The sequence below is a fragment of the Staurois parvus genome, unplaced genomic scaffold (assembly GCF_062004578.1).
Source record: "Staurois parvus isolate SC_StPar_1 unplaced genomic scaffold, SC_StPar_1.0 ptg001325l, whole genome shotgun sequence".
In the NCBI taxonomy this organism is placed as follows: domain Eukaryota; kingdom Metazoa; phylum Chordata; class Amphibia; order Anura; family Ranidae; genus Staurois; species Staurois parvus.
The window spans coordinates 836,455-853,063 of NW_028319121.1; the positions used below are offsets into that span (position 1 = coordinate 836,455).

At 47.4% G+C, this 16,609-nt stretch overlaps 1 protein-coding gene across 1 annotated transcript in view; it reads right to left on the reverse strand.

Annotated features, from left to right (window-relative positions):
* The window catches only part of LOC149436990 (uncharacterized), a 127,336-nt gene extending 120,190 nt beyond the window's left edge, over window positions 1-7,146 (reverse strand). The window contains exon 1 of the mRNA XM_089661200.1: window positions 6,973-7,146. The gene's annotated coding sequence lies outside the window, so the exon portion shown is untranslated. The remainder of the gene's footprint in view (window positions 1-6,972) is intronic.
* Window positions 7,147-16,609: the final 9,463 nt, after the last annotated feature.

Below are 16,609 nucleotides of genomic sequence, written 5' to 3' on the forward strand. Positions count from 1 at the left end.
CTCGCTGCTTTAGATGTCTTCTAGAACACCCATCCCAATATACAAATTTTTATTTCAAGGTGTCAAAATTTGCCCCTTCCTCCACTCCTTCCTTTTACCACCCTATTAGCCCTTATCCTCAGGAATGGACTTACGGACAAATCGGAAAGTGCAGGAGGCAACGGGCTAGCTGTTGACCCTACCGGAAGTGCACAGATATGCATACTGGAGTGCTCTGGTACCTGTTGGACATCTAGTGGTCCGGAAGACACCTACAAGTATATGCGAGACCCCACCAGGCAATGTGGCCAACAACCCAATGAGACGCCAAGGTCTGTGTTCTAGGAGTGTGGAACCATACTGCCATGTCCAACAGAGAGCAGATGGTGGTATCCATTCTTCATTTTAATTGGTCCATTACGGTAACCTTACCACTACCATATTGGAAGGAAACAGGCTGTAGGGCTACGATGCAGATACCCAATAGGACTCGCTCGCTGCTTTAGAGGTCTTCTAGAACACCCACCCCAATATACAAATTTTTTATTCCAAGGTGTCAAAATGTGCCCCTTCCTCCACTCCTTCCTTTTACCATCCTATTAGCCCTCATCCTCAGGAATGGACAAATCGGAAAGTGCAGGAGGCAACAGGCTAGCTGTTGACCCTCACGGAGGTGCAAAGATATGCATACTGGAGTGCTCTGGTACCTGTCGGACATCTAGTGGTCCAGAAGACACCTACAAGTATATGTAAGACCCCAATAGGCAATGTGGCCAACATCCCTGTTTAAAGTGAACCTGTCAGGACAGAAAAAGGGGCTGCTATTGCTGAAAATGCTAACCTTTCTGGCTTCAAAATTTTGAGAGAAATGATCTTTAAAGGAATGAAACGACCCAACCATAAATTTTCAAAGGACTGAATAGGGGTGTCTATAAGATGATCACCAATAGCTGTAGCTACCCTCAAAGTGGGGGTTGTCTGGGACGGAAACTTTTTCCAATAGTCCATTCTTATTAATCGCTTAGAGGTTGATTTACTAAAACTGGAGAGTGCAAAACCTGGTGCCACTCTGAACAGAAACCAATCAGCTTCCAGGTTTTATTGTCAAAGCCTAATTGGACAAGCTGAAGTTAGAAGCTGATTGGTGACCACACACAGCTGAACCAGATTTTGCACTCTTCAGTTTAAGTAAATCAACCCCTAATGCCGGCCATAGACTGGTCGAAAATTGGCCGATTTTTCGGCCGAAAAAAAAAATTGGCCAATTTTCGCACCGTTGGGTTAATTGGTCGGACGTTTTTCAGGTTTTTTGCACATTTTTTTTTTTTCAGTCATGTTGGAAAATTTGAAGCCGATTTTGACGATCGGCCGATTTTCCCGGTTCTGATGGGCAAATCGGCCCATCGTTTTAGTGATAAAAAAAATCCGTGTATGAGCAGTGACCTGCAAGGGACAGAAGTTATGGGGTGAACGCTATGATTTTGTACGCCGATTTTTTTTACCATTGGTGGTAACGTCGGCTGAACGAACGGCCGCTTTTTTTTTTTCTCCAAAAAAATCAGCCAATGTTCGACCCGGCTATGGCCTGCATTACAGCAACACTTAGAGGTTGATTTACTAAAACCGAAGAGTGCAAAACCTGAAGCAGCTCTGAACAGAAGCTAATCAGCTTCCAGGTTTTATTGTCAAAGCCTAATTGGACAAGCTGAAGTTAGAAGCCGATTGGTTACCACGCACCACAGCTGCACCAGATTTTGCACTCTTCAATTTTAGTAAATCAACCCCTAATGCAGGCCATAGACAAGTTAAAACTGGGCTTTTTTAAAAAAAAAAAAAAAAAAAAATCTGTCGTTCGATCGGCCGACACGTTACCACCAATGGTAATAAAAAAAAAAAAATAAAAAAAAAAAACACGGCCGATTTTCGTCCCGACTATGGCATTTAATTACTTCTGTCCCTTGCAGAGAGCTCCGCTTGACATGAAAAAGTTTTGCGGTTGCAACATTGTATCTATTTGTATCCATTTCGGATACAGATGTTTTTATTCGGATACAAATAGATACAATATTGCAACCGCAAGACTTTTTCATGTCAAATATAATAGCGGACTGGAATTCTTCTTCTTCTTCTTGCAGGTCATGGCTCATGCACAGATTTTTTTATTGGTAAAACGATCCGCCGATTTGCCCATCATTGCCAGGAAAATCAGCCGATCGGCAAAAATGGGACGATTTTTTTCCAACTTTACCGATAAAAAGAAAAATGTGCCAAAACCCCGAAAAACGGCCTACCAATTAACCCACCAACGGTGCAAAAATTGGCCTTTTTTTTTTTTCTTTCGGCCGAAGAATCGGCCGATTTTCAATCCGTCTATGGCATGCATAAGGCTTTCCTCAATGAATGACTGTCAGCCTCTGACATTGGAGGAGGGATTATTGAATTAAACATGTTACAGTTTCCCACAAAAGGAGGATTCCAGAGATGAAAGCCAAGACCGGCACTTCTTGCAGTAGTCATATGACCGCACAGCTCTGCATTTCCAGCAAGAAGGAGAAGATTGCAGAGCTATCATCCACGGTGTAGCAATCATGGCTGCAGGGCAGATATATGACCTACACCAAGCTGGCCAAGACTTCCAACAGCAGAGAGCTCTGGCTATGGGATTACAGCCCCGGCAGCCATGGAAGGATCAGGCGTACCGAATGTCAGGTCTCACCTATAGGAGGAGTCCAGTGAGCTCTCATATAGCTCAGGGAATCCACCTATAGATCCTGGCTTTGTTCCCACCAGCCAGGGGGTTCGGACGCTTCCCACCAGCCACGGGGTTCGGACGCTTCCCACCAGCCACGGGGTTCGGACGCTTCCCACCAGCCACGGGGTTCGGACGCTTCCCACCAGCCACGGGGTTCGGACGCTTCCCACCAGCCACGGGGTTCGGACGCTTCCCACCAGCCACGGGGTTCGGACGCTTCCCACCAGCCACGGGGTTCGGACGCTTCCCACCAGCCACGGGGTTGAGATGGTTCCCATTCGTATCAGTACATTCTCCCCAATAGTAAACCAAGCATAGGTGGAGGGATGGTGGGAACCCCTCATAATGGGCACAGCGGGTGTACAGACCCTGGAATCTAGCGGAGGGATGGTGGGAACCCATCATAATGGGCACAGCGGGTGTACAGACCCGGGAATCTAGCAGAGGAATGGTGGGAACCCCTCATATTGGGCACAGCGGGTGTACAGACCCTGGAATCTAGCGGAGGGATGGTGGGAACCCCTCATAATGGGCACAGCGGGTGTACAGACCCAGGAATCTAGCAGAGGAATGGTGGGAACCCCTCATATTGGGCACAGCGGGTGTACAGACCCTGGAATCTAGCGGAGGGATGGTGGGAACCCCTCATAATGGGCACAGCGGGTGCACAGACCCGGGAATCTAGCGGAGGGATGGTGGGAACCCCTCATAATGGGCACAGCGGGTGTACAGATCCGGGAACTCAGCACAGGGATGGTGGGAACCCCTCATAATGGGCACAGCGGGTGTACAGACCTAGGAACTCAGCACAGGGATGGTGGGAACCCCTCATAATGGGTACAGCGGGTGTACAGACCTGGGAACTCAGCACAGGGATGGTGGGAAGCCCTCATAATGGGCATAGACACAGGAACATGTTTAGGGATGGTGGGAACCCCTCAATATGTACAGCAAGTGTATAGACCTGGGAACTCAGCACAGGGATGGTGGAAACTCCTCATAATGGGCATGGCAGGTGTACAGACCCAGAATCTAGCACAGGGATGGTGGGAACCCCTAATGGGCATAGCAGGTGTACAGACCCGGGAACTCAGCAAAGGGATGGTGGAAGCCCCTCAGTTGGTACTTTGCTCTGCTGTAACTCATGCAGGAGCAGAGCAGGTTAGGTATTAGATGATGAACACTGGATAATGAGAAGAAACCATTCAAACAGGGAAATTCATATTCTACAGAGAGATGGTCCTGTTGGGAATTTAGGCCGGGACCCCCAGGAAGTTATGGGGCACTGGAGAGAATGATGGCGGTCATTGGTCACGTCTTTCCTCAAAGAGGAACACCAGTCATAAGTCAATGTCAGGCCCAGGGTGCCGCCAATAAACAGGTTTACCACAACAGAGGACATCGAACCTTACTGTATGAGGGGTCGGCCACTCTGCTGTGGTGAGTCTGGGTGGCTGTCGAGGGCCCAATCCGATTGTTCCAACACGTTACCGCCATGCATTGTGTGTTGCGTCAAGGCAGGCTATTCATACTCAATAGGCCGCCCATTTGACATAACTAGGCTGCCAATGCCCATTCAAGGGGTGCCCCATGGTGTGGCTCACATCTGTGCATTGCGGTGTACTAAAAACACGCGTGTTGGGGAGCGGCGTGTTGTCTCGGCACTGCAAAGTCCTGAACATCACCGCATCGTCATAGTCTGAATGGGCCCTAAAGGGTTCCAGACAAAAATGACAGCAACTCCCTTCACTGGTATCAAGGAACATGGCGGCATGCCATCAGCCAACCCGGTGGACATGCTGTGAACCAATAGTGAAGGCCACTTACCTACAAGTGGTCTTTTATGTGGTCCTGGGAGTACAACTCTGAATGGGCCCTAAAGAGTTCCAGGTAAAAATGATGGCAACTCCCATCACTGGTATCAAGGAACATGGCGGCACGCCATGAGCCAACCCACTGGACTGGGCGGTGGGCACGGTGGGAACCCACTGGACGCGGCGGTGGGCACGGTGGGAACCCACTGGACGCGGCGGTGGGCACGGTGGGAACCCACTGGACGCGGCGGTGGGCACGGTGGGAACCCACTGGACGCGGCGGTGGGCACGGTGGGAACCCACTGGACGCGGCGGTGGGCACGGTGGGAACCCACTGGACGCGGCGGTGGGCACGGTAGGAACCCACTGGACGCGGCGGTGGGCACGGTGGGAACCAATAGTGAAGGCCACTTACCTACAGGTGGACTTTTATGTGGTCCTAGGAGTACAACTAGCCATACATCGTACAATGTGATTGAACAATCCGCTTTAGATCTACAAACCGTTATGTATTGAGACGGCCTACCTGACCAGATACAAAGTCCTGGGATTGGCTTAGTTAAAGAGCCTACTACACCATTTTGGTTTATCTAAAACTGGCCATACACTATAGAATCTGATTGTACAATCTCCTTCAGATCTACCAACGACTACATAGTTATATGGGCCTGCTGGGCAGGATACTAATGGAAAAGATTGCTTATGCAGGCCATAGACGAGTCGTTTATCAGCCGAATTTTTGTACAAAAGAATAATCGGCCGATATTCGCACAGTTAGTGGGGCAATGTCGTCGGCCGATTTTCACGGTTCCTTCTCGTTTCTGTTATCGGTCATGCTGGAAAATCTACGAAAAACTACCGATTTTTCGTTTTTCAGCCGACAAACGACCCGTCTCTGGCCTGCATTAGATTGGCCCTCCTTATTCGTTTTCAAAAGCTTGACATACACGAAACAATCTGATTGCGAGTACATCTCCTTTAGAGTTACCAATATGAGGGACAAACCATTGATTCCTATAGCAGCAAATAAAGCAGACCCCAGGGGCGGACTGACCATTTGGAAACTCGGGCACTGCCCAAGGGCCCAGGGTCAGTAGGGGGCCCCATGAGATGCCCCTGGTCAGGGGCGGACTGACAACTCATGGGGCCCCCGGGCAATAGGGGATCATAGGGCCCCTGTGTCCTTGCCCAAATTTAAAAAAGCCTATGAAAAAAGGTACCAGGGGCATCTCATGGGGCCCCCTACTGACCCCGGGCCCTCGGGCAGTGCCCGAGTTTCCAAGTGGTCAGTCCGCCCCTGCCACCTTTTTTGAGTTTGGGCAAGGACACAGGGGCCCCATGATCCCCTATTACCCGGGGGCCCCATGAGTTGTCAGTCCACCCCTGGTCTGATCATTCACCATACAATCTGATCGGACAATTCTCTTTAGATCGGTCATCCACTTTATAGTGCAAGGCCCTCCCTGATTGGATAAAAACGTTATTGGTCGTTTAGGTTTGTTCTCTACATCATATTACCGTCTGATCGAGAGAAAAAAAAAATTAGATGGACAAAACTCTCATTTGACGTATCATACACGTAGCAATCACATTGAACGATCTACTTTCCTACAATTGGATTTTCCATCCTGACTGGATTAGAAGAATTTTGATTAAATTGATCAGTTTCGTGCTAAAACGATCGATCGATGACACAATAGGAGTCTTTCCGATAATCCATAGATCTGATCAGGTGATCTGATCCGGTGAAGAATTGTTATATTAAACGAACGCAAAATCTTCCATTTTTTGCGCGACTTTCCGAAAGGCGCCAAAACAAAGCGTCGCATTTTTGCGTGGTTAAAATCGTGCGAGTGCAAAATAATAAATAAATGGCTGAACGAAGCATCAGATCGTTAGGTGCATGGCCGCCGTAGAGGGGATTGTACAATGAGATTGTATAGTGTATGGCAGCTAGGTGAGCGAGAACATGGCTGGGAACTGCTGGAGCCCCTCTCCCCCTGGGATGGATGGGGCCAGTGGATGACTCAGCCTGCAGGACTCCACCCAACACTGAACTGTCACTTATGGATGGAGTCAGAACCTGACCACGGTCTGATGGAAGTGACCCCAGAGAGAGGAGAGGAGATGTATACCCCCCCCCCCCCCATACACCCTCCCTATAGAATCAAACATTTGTAGAGCAGCAGGCAAATCCAGCAAAGTCACTCCATCCAGCAGAGCAGAGTCCTGCACCCCCAGCACTGCAGATCTGATCCATGGAGGGGGGATCACAAGGAGCTCTGCACAGCACACAGCTATGGAGGATGGTGCAGAGCAGACAGCACCCCATCCTGCAGCCACTGCAGCCCAGCCCGGCCAATGCAGCACAGGCAGATGTCTGATAGAGCAGAGGCATGCAAGGAAACCCTACACAGGGCTGCTTACCTCTCAGCTGTCACTCATGGTGCAGGGGGGCACTTTACACTGCTGGGGGGTCTTGCCAGTGAGGAGAGCCCCAGAGATGTCTTCCCAGGGAGGGGATCCTGTCTGTCTGCACTCCCAGCACAAGGGTGAGACCAGGCGGCTCCTGCAGATCTGCTGCAAACTAACTTTCTTGTGTGTTCACAGAGGAGGGGGGAGAGGAGGAGCTCAGCTATATAACAGACATGCCACTAATGGAGAGCCTGGCCAGAGGACACAACCCTCCAACACATGCAGAGCCTGGCCTGAGGACACAACCATCCTACAGAGCCTGGCCAGAGGACACAACCATCCTACAGAGCCTGGCCAGAGGACACAACCCTCCAACACATGCAGAGCCTGGCCTGAGGACACAACCATCCTACAGAGCCTGGCCAGAGGACACAACCATCCTACAGAGCCTGGCCAGAGGACACAACCCTCCAACACATGCAGAGCCTGGCCAGAGGACACAACCCTCCAACACATGCAGAGCCTGGCCAGAGGACACAACCCTCCAACACATGCAGAGCCTGGCCAGAGGACACAACCCTTCTACAGAACCCAACCATAAGACACAGCTGTCCAACTACACCCTAACCAGAACATAACCCTCCAACTAATGCAGAGCCTGGCCAGAGGACACAACCCTTCTACAGAACCCAACCATAAGACACAGCTGTCCAACTATACCCTAACCAGAACATAACCCTCCAACTAATGCAGAGCCTGGCCAGAGGACACAACCCTCCAACTCATGTAGAGCCTGGCCAGAGGACACAACTCTCCAACACATGCAGAGCCTGGCCAGAGGACACAACCCTCCAACACATGCAGAGCCTGGTCTGAGGACACAACCATCCTACAGAACCCAACCATAAGACACAGCTGTCCAACTACACCCTAACCAGAACATAACCCTCCAACTCCTGCAGAGCCTGGCCAGAGGACACAACCATCCTACAGAGCCTGGCCAGAGGACATAACCCTCCAACTAATGCAGAGCCTGGCCTGAGGACACAACCCTCCAACACATGCAGAGCCTGGCCAGAGGACACAACCCTTCTACAGAACCCAACCATAAGACACAGCTGTCCAACTACACCCTAACCAGAATACATCCCTCCAACTCCTGCAGAGCCTGGCCAGAGGACACAACCATCCTACAGAACCCAACCATAAGACACAGCTGTCCAACTACACCCTAACCAGAACATAACCCTCCAACTAATGCAGAGCCTGGCCAGAGGACACAACCTTCCAACACATGCAGAGCCTGGCCAGAGGACACAACCCTCCTACAGAACCCAACCATAAGACACAGCTGTCCAACTACACCCTAACCAGAACATAACCCTCCAACTAATGCAGAGCCTGGCCAGAGGACAGAACCATCCTACAGAGCCTGGCCAGAGGACACAACCCTCCAACTCATGTAGAGCCTGGCCCGAGGACACAACCATCCTACACAGCCCAACCATAAGACACAGCTGTCCAACTACACCCTAACCAGAACATAACCCTCCAACTAATGCAGAGCCTGGCCAGAGGACACAACCATCCTACAGAGCCTGGCCAGAGGACACAACCATCCTACAGAGCCTGGCCAGAGGACACAACCCTCCAACTAATACAGAGCCTAGCCATAGGACACAACCCTCCTACAGAGCCCAACCATAAGACACAGCTGTCCAACTACACCCTAACCAGAACACAACCATCCAACTAATGTAGAGCCTGACCATAGGACACAACCATCCTACAGAGCCTGGCCAGAGGACACAACCCTCTAACTAATACAGAGCCTAGTCATAGAACACAACCCTCCTACAGAGCCCAACTATAAGACACAGCTGTCCAATTACACCCTAACCAGAACACAACTGTCCAACTAATATAGAGCCTAGCCACATGATACAAAATTCCAAATAATGCAGAGCCTAACCATAGGACACAGCTGTCCAACTACAATCTAACTAGAACACAACTGTCCAACTAATGCAAAGCGTGGCTATATGACACAACTATCCCACTAATGCAAAGCCTGGCCATATATAACAACTGTCCAAACAGTGCAGAGCCTATTCATATAATACAACCATCTGAAGGAGCCTGGCTATACTTCACTGCTGTCTGAATAGAGCCTAACCATCAAACTAATCATAACACAACCATCGCACTAATGCAGAGCTCAGCCACACAACCCAGCCATCCAACTAGAGCCCAACCATGCAACACAACTGTACAACTAATACAGAGTCTAACCACAGAATACAGCTGACCAGCTACAGCCTAACCATGACACAACCATCCAACTAATGCAGAGCCGAGTCATATGGCACAGCTGCCCAACTAATGCAGCATGGCCATATAATATAACTATCTGACTAATGCAGAGCCTGGCCATATAATACAACCATCCAACAAATGCAGAGCCTGGCCATATAATACAACCAGCCAACTAATGAAGCATGGCCATATAATATAACCATCCAACTACTGCAGATCTTTGTCATGGGCAGCACACTGGCTAAATGGTTAGCCCTTCTGCCTGGCAGTACTAAGGTCATTGGTTCAAATCCCAACCACGGCACCACCTGCCTGGAGTTTGCATGTTCTCCCTGTGCTTGCGAGGGTTTCCTCAAGGTACTCCACTTTCCTCCCACACTCCAAAGACATGCTGGTAGGTTAATTGGATCCTGTCTAAATTGGCCCTAGTATATGTATGCATGAATGTAAGTTAGGGACCTTAGATTGTACGCCCCTTGAGGGTTAGGGACTGATGTGAATGTACAATATATATATGTAAAGCGCTGCGTAAATTGACAGCCTATAAATAAGTACCTGAAATAAATAGAATACCATCCAACTAATGCAGAGCCCAGCCATACCCAGTCATATAATACAACTGTTTGACTAATGCAGAGCTTGGCCATATAATACAACCATCCAACTAAGGAAGCATGGTCATAGAATATAACCATCCAACTAATGCAGAGCCTAACCATATAATACAACCATCCAACTAAGGAAGCATGGTCATATAATACAACCATCCAACTAATGCAGAGCCTAACCATATATTACAACCATCCAACTAAGGAAGCATGGTCATAGAATATAATCATCCAACTAATGCAGAGCCTAACCATATAATACAACCATCAAACTAAGGAAGCATGGTCATAGAATATAACCATCCAACTAATGCAGAGCCTGGCTATATAATACAACCATCCAACTAACGCAGCATGGCCATATAATACAACCATCCAACTAAGGAAGCATGGCCATATAGCACAACCATCCAACTAATGCAGAGCCTGACCGTATAATACAACCATCCAACTAATGCAGAGCCTGACCATATAATACAACCATCCAACTAAGGAAGCATGGTCATAGAATATAACCATCCAACTAATGCAGAGCCTAACCATATAATACAACCATCCAACTAAGGAAGCATGGTCATAGAATACAACCATCCAACTAACGCAGCATGGCCATATAGTACAACCATCCAACTAATGCAGAGCCTGGCCATATAATACAACCATCCAACTAAGGAAGCATGGTCATAGAATATAACCATTCAACTAATGCAGAGCCTCACCATATAATACAACCATCCAGCTAACACAGCATGGCCATATAGTAAAACCATCCAACTAATGCAGAGCTTGGCCATATAATACAACCATCCAACTAAGGAAGCATGGCCATATAGTACAACCATCCAACTAAGGAAGCATGGCCATATAATACAACCATCCAACTAATGCAGAGCCTGACCATATAATACAACCATCCAACTAATGCAGAGCCTGGCCATGCCATACAACTAATGCAAAGCCCAGCCATATACTACAACCATCTAACTAATGCAGAGCCCAGCTATATAATACAACCATCCTACCAATGCAGAGCCTGACCATATAATACAACCATCCTACCAATGCAGAGCCTGACCATATAATACAACCATCCTACCAATGCAGAGCCTGACCATATAATACAACCATCCTACCAATGCAGAGCCTGGCCATATAATACAACCATCCTACCAATACAGAGCCTGGCCATATAATACAACCATCCTACCAATGCAGAGCCTGGCCATATAATACAACCATCCCACCAATGCAGAGCCCAGCCATAAAACACAACCACCTGACCAATAAAGAGCCTGGCCATATAACACAACCATCCGGCGATGCAAAGCCTGGATATATAACACAACCAGGGGCGGACTGACCATTTGGAAACTCGGGCACCGCCCGAGGACCCAGGGTCAGTAGGGGGCCCCGTGAGATGCCCCTGGTACCTTTTTCATAGGCTTTTTTGAGTTTGGGCAAGGACACAGGGGCCCCATGATCCCCTATTGCCCGGGGACCCCATGAGTTGTCAGTTAGCCCCTGAACACAACTGCCCAATTAATACAGATTTCAGTAAAGCTGCAGAAAATGGCACTGCTGTTATTTTATCAACTAATCATATGGATGCAATTTAATGATTATTATTATTATTATTACAGATACTTATAATGTGCTGCTAATTTGTTACATAAAACATGCAGACATAGTCAAATGGTTCAGTTTGACCAAACATGGAGGTGATACTTGATCTAAGGGATTTTTTCTGTGGAATTGATACTTCCAGTGTAGCAGGGCTTTGGTGTAGAGCTGGTGTATCTTATTGCAATGGGAGTAGTTAAATAAGAATGATTTACCAGAAACAGTTTATTCTTAGTACAGAAAAGAGGAACTATTCTGAGGAAAAAATAGGACTTTTGACTTACCAGTAAAATTGGTTTGTTAGAGTACAGTACAGAATACAGGATCTCTAGTCTTCAACCATGGGAGGTCCAAAAGTAGTCCACCTGAGGGCTAAGCAACAGAGAAAACAAACTCAACAGTAACAAATGTTCAAGAAGGGCTCAACAAACTCAGAGAGAAGTGTGTAGCACTTTATGCCCAAAACTGGCATCATAGGTAGCCATCCACTTGGTAAAACAAAGGTGTGAACAGAAGACCAGGTCTTGCAAATCTGAGAAACAGATACCTGATGGTGTAAATGGAACAGGCAAGGCAGGAATCCTGTCTTTTAGATTAGACCAGAGGTCTCCAAACTTTCTGAATGAAGGGCAAGTTACTGTCCTTCAACCATGGGAGGTCCAAAAGTAGTCCACCTGAGGGCTAAGCAACAGAGAAAACAAACTCAACAGTAACAAATGTTCAAGAAGGGCTCAACAAACTCAGAGAAAAGTGTGTAGCACTTTATGCCCAAAACTGGCATCATAAGTAGCCATCCACTTGGTAAAACAAAGGTGTGAACAGAAGACCAAGTCTTGCAAATCTGAGAAACAGATACCTGATGGTGTAAATGGAACAGGCAAGGCAGGAATCCTGTCCTTTAGATTAGACCAGAGGTCTCCAAACTTTCTGAATGAAGGGCCAGTTACTGTCCTTCAGACTTTAGGAGGGCTGGATTTTGGCCAGTGGGGGTGGAAACTCTCCTAGATTTTGTGGAATAAACAATGCAATAGGCTTGTGGTCAGTGGGAGTATAGAAATTACATAGCACCTTTGGTCAGTAGAAGAAATAGAGACCATCATTGATATCATGTTGGAGGAATAGTGACCCACCGTTGGTGTCAGTGGAAGGAATTATGCCTCCTCATTTTGGTGTCAGTAGGAAGAATAGAGCCCCAAGGGCCAGATAAAGGCTAGCAAAGGGCCGCATTTGGCCCATGAGCCACAGTTTGGAGACCACTGGATTAGACCATGGGATCAAATTATGATACCAAGAAATGGAGGAACAGAAAGTAGAGAGCAACCTTTGGGAACCATTGAGAAGAAAAAAGGGACCCAAATGCTTAAGAGCCTGAAGACGAGAGATATACTCTCACAGCAAGTATCATGTCAAGACAGTAGAAAAAGATTTTCTCTGCATGTTTCAGAGCAAGAACTAAGGAAGGAAGGATAATGTCCTATTTGAGGTGGGAGGAGGAAACCATCTTTCAGGATAATCTTGCTCTTATGTAACCCTGGGCTCTTTTCAAGATAAGACTGCTAACCCAGAGATCCTCTGTGTGGAGATTAAGGTCTCATGGAGTCACAGGGTGATGTACTGGGGTAGCAATGTGTGGACTTTGGACAAATGCATTGACTAGGGAATGAGAGACCAGCGGTCTCTGAAATAGAATGGCCAAGGCTGAGATTTGCCCTTTGATGGTACTCAAGGCCAGATGCAGATCTATACCAGATTGAAGAAGGAACACCATGGGGTTTATTTACTAAAGCTGGAGAGTCCAAAATCAGACTCCCTTCTGCATAGAAACCAATCAGCTTCCAGGTTTCATTGCCAAAGCTTCATGGAACAAGCTGAGGTTAGAAGCTGATTGGTTTCTATGCAGAAGGGAGTCTGATTTTGGACTCTCCAGCTTTAGTAAATAAACCCCCATGTGTCCCACAGAATACTTCCTAGTCTGTAATTTCCTGGTCTACCACCATGCAAAACTGGCTTTCAGGTGTAATGATGACCTAGGTTTCAGGGACAGGGGCTGGCATCTGTCAAAAGAACTTTCCATATTTTTGGGAGAAAGGATTTCTCTGACTCCAGTGCCAGGTTAGAACTCTACCACTCCAGGGAGAGTCTGGACTTGTAGGCCAGATGCATGGTGCAGTCCAAGGGCAGAGTCTGTTTGTCCCACGCTGCAAAAATGTTGATTTGCAATGGTCTGGAGTGAAAATGGGTGTATGGCACTGATTCAAAGTAGGTTACCATCAGGCCCAAGACCCCCATGCAGGCATCAATCAAGGGTTGACCCTGGAACTGAAGGGCTGGGGCTTGGAGACATGGACAGGGCTGTTTTCAATATCAGGAGCAGGTACTCTAATTGGTAAGTAGGTTCCATCAATTACTTCCAAAGGATGAGGTTGCATCTACATTTCTACAGAGTCTGCACTGTCCTCTGAACACTGGCTGACAGGGATAGAGAGGACTGATCCTTTAGAAAGAGATCATCCAGGTAACTCAAACCTTTATCCTCTGAGAATAGATCACAGCTAGAACTGGGGCAAGCACCTTGCTGACAACCCAAGGACAGGCCAAAAGGAAGGGCAACCAAGTGGTGATGCCCCCAATGAAAAATGCAGATAGCCTTGATAGGGAGGAAAAATGGTTATGTGCAAGTAAGTATCCTGGATGTCTACTGAAGCCGGAACATTTTCAAAAATGAGGGAAACAATGACTGACCTGGCTGATGCCCTGCAGAACATTTGAATCATCAGGAGCAAGTTGAGAGTCTTCAGATACAGAATGGGCCAACCTCTTCCCTTTAGCTTGGGAACTGTGAACAGGTTTGAATAGAAACTCTGAAAACATTCCTCATTTGGGACCGTCAAAATACCCCCGTTGAGTGGAGCTACTGAAGAACCACCAATCCTTGGAGGGGGAGAGTCACATTTGAGAGCATTAAGTAGAGGCACAGTCCAAAACGCCAGTGTGTAGCCCCTGGGAATGACAAATTGGACCCAAACATCTGAGATTTCCTTGGACCAGAGGACTGAAAAGGCCAACATCTATCCCCCTATTACTGAGAAGAGGGCATGGAGTCAGGTCTGTCTGACTTTGGGGAAGGGATTCCAGACCTGAGCTTGGAGCTCAAGGTCCTGAGAGGAGTGAAAGGAACTTTTTCTAGCTTTAGAAGTAGAAGGAGCAAGCCTTCATTTTTATGGAGAAATAGAGCACTTTTGCCCCCTGTGATCCCCGTGAGGTACTTACTCAAGAGATGACCAGTCAAGCATTCTGTCTCAAAGGGCAGGTGCCTGAGGCTTTTCATGCATTCATTCTGTTAACCAGTATTTGAACCAAAGAATGCTCTGCATTTGGATGTAGAGGAGGCTCATCCTGGTGATCTGCCAAGGCGTATCCACCAAGCCATTCAGGTAGTAGTGTTAGGTGACAGCTAAAAGAGCTAGTTGGTGGTGAATGAAGGGATCTGTTAAAGTGGTTGTAACCCCTCACTTTTACCCAATGAAGTGGCTGGTCTCAGGTGATACACAGAGATTAAACAAATCCTCCTACATATGTTGTACCTGTTTATCTATAGCCATCCTTTTCTTACACCCATTCAAAGTGCAGAATGTGCACAGGATCTCCCAACTCTGAAAAGTAGGGCGCAGGGAGCTGAAGTTACATCAGTGAATAGAGCTCTGAGAGCTGATTGAAGGGAAAAGACACCCAACCCCCCTCCACACAGCTCACAGAAACAGAGCTGAGGCTGTGATTCTGCTGGAGGTCCCTCCTGTCACCATTTTTCTCTTGGTGTCAGGAAAACCTGTCAAAAGTGACTCATGGTTTTAGCAGAGGAAGGAGGCAGCAGACAGAAATTACACTTAGTGCTCTGGATTGAGACAAAAACCCACTATAGAGGGATATGCTTTGCTGAGGGCTAAGCAACAAAGAAAACAAACTCAACAGTAAAAATGTTCAAGAAGGGCTCAACAAACTCAGAGAGAAGTGTGTAGCACTTTATGCCCAAAACTGGCATCATAGGTAGCCATCCACTTGGTAAAACAAAGGTGTGAACAGAAGACCAGGTCTTGCAAATCTGAGAAACAGATACCTGATGGTGTAAATGGAACAGGCAAGGCAGGAATCCTGTCCTTTAGATTAGACTAGAGGTCTCCAAACTTTCTGAATGAAGGGCCAGTTACTGTCCTTCAGACTTTAGGAGGGCTGGATTTTGGCCAGTGGGGGTAGAAATTCTCCTAGATTTTGTGGAATAAACAATGCAAAAGGCTTGTGGTCAGTGGGAGTATAGAAATTACATAGCACCTTTGGTCAGTAGAAGAAATAGTGGCCATCATTGATATCATGTTGGAGGAATAGTGACCCACCGTTGGTGTCAGTGGAAGGAATTATGCCTCCTCATTTTGGTGTCAGTAGGAAGAATAGAGCCCCAAGGGCCAGATAAAGGCTAGTAAAGGGCCGCATTTGGTCCATGAGCCACAGTTTGGAGACCACTGGATTAGACCATGGGATCAAATTATGATACCAAGAAATAGAGGAACAGAAAGTAGAGAGCAACCTTTGGGAACCATTGAGAAGAAAAAAGGGTCCCAAATGCTTAAGAGCCTGAAGACGAGAGATATACTCTCACAGCAAATATGTCAAGACAGTAGAAAAAGATTTTCTCTGCATGTTTCAGAGCAAGAATTAAGGAAGGAAGGACAATGTCCTATTTGAGGTGGGAGGAGGAAACCATCTTTCAGGATAATCTTGCTCTTGTGTAACCCTGGGCTCTTTTCAAGATAAGACTACTAACCCAGAGATCCTCTGTGTGGAGATTAAAGTCTCATGGAGTCACAGGGTGATGTACTGGGGTAGCAATGTGTGGACTTTGGACAAATGCATTGACTAGGGAATGAGAGACTAGCGGTCTCTGAAATAGAATGGCCAAGGCTGAGATTTGCCCTCTGATGGTACTCAAGGCCAGATGCGAATCTATACCAGATTGGAGAAGGAACACCATGGGTCTGGCAGATTTTGTCTACTGGGTCCCTAAACACGGTATATCCTCTACAGGGACTGTTAGCATCTTATTAAGACAAGAG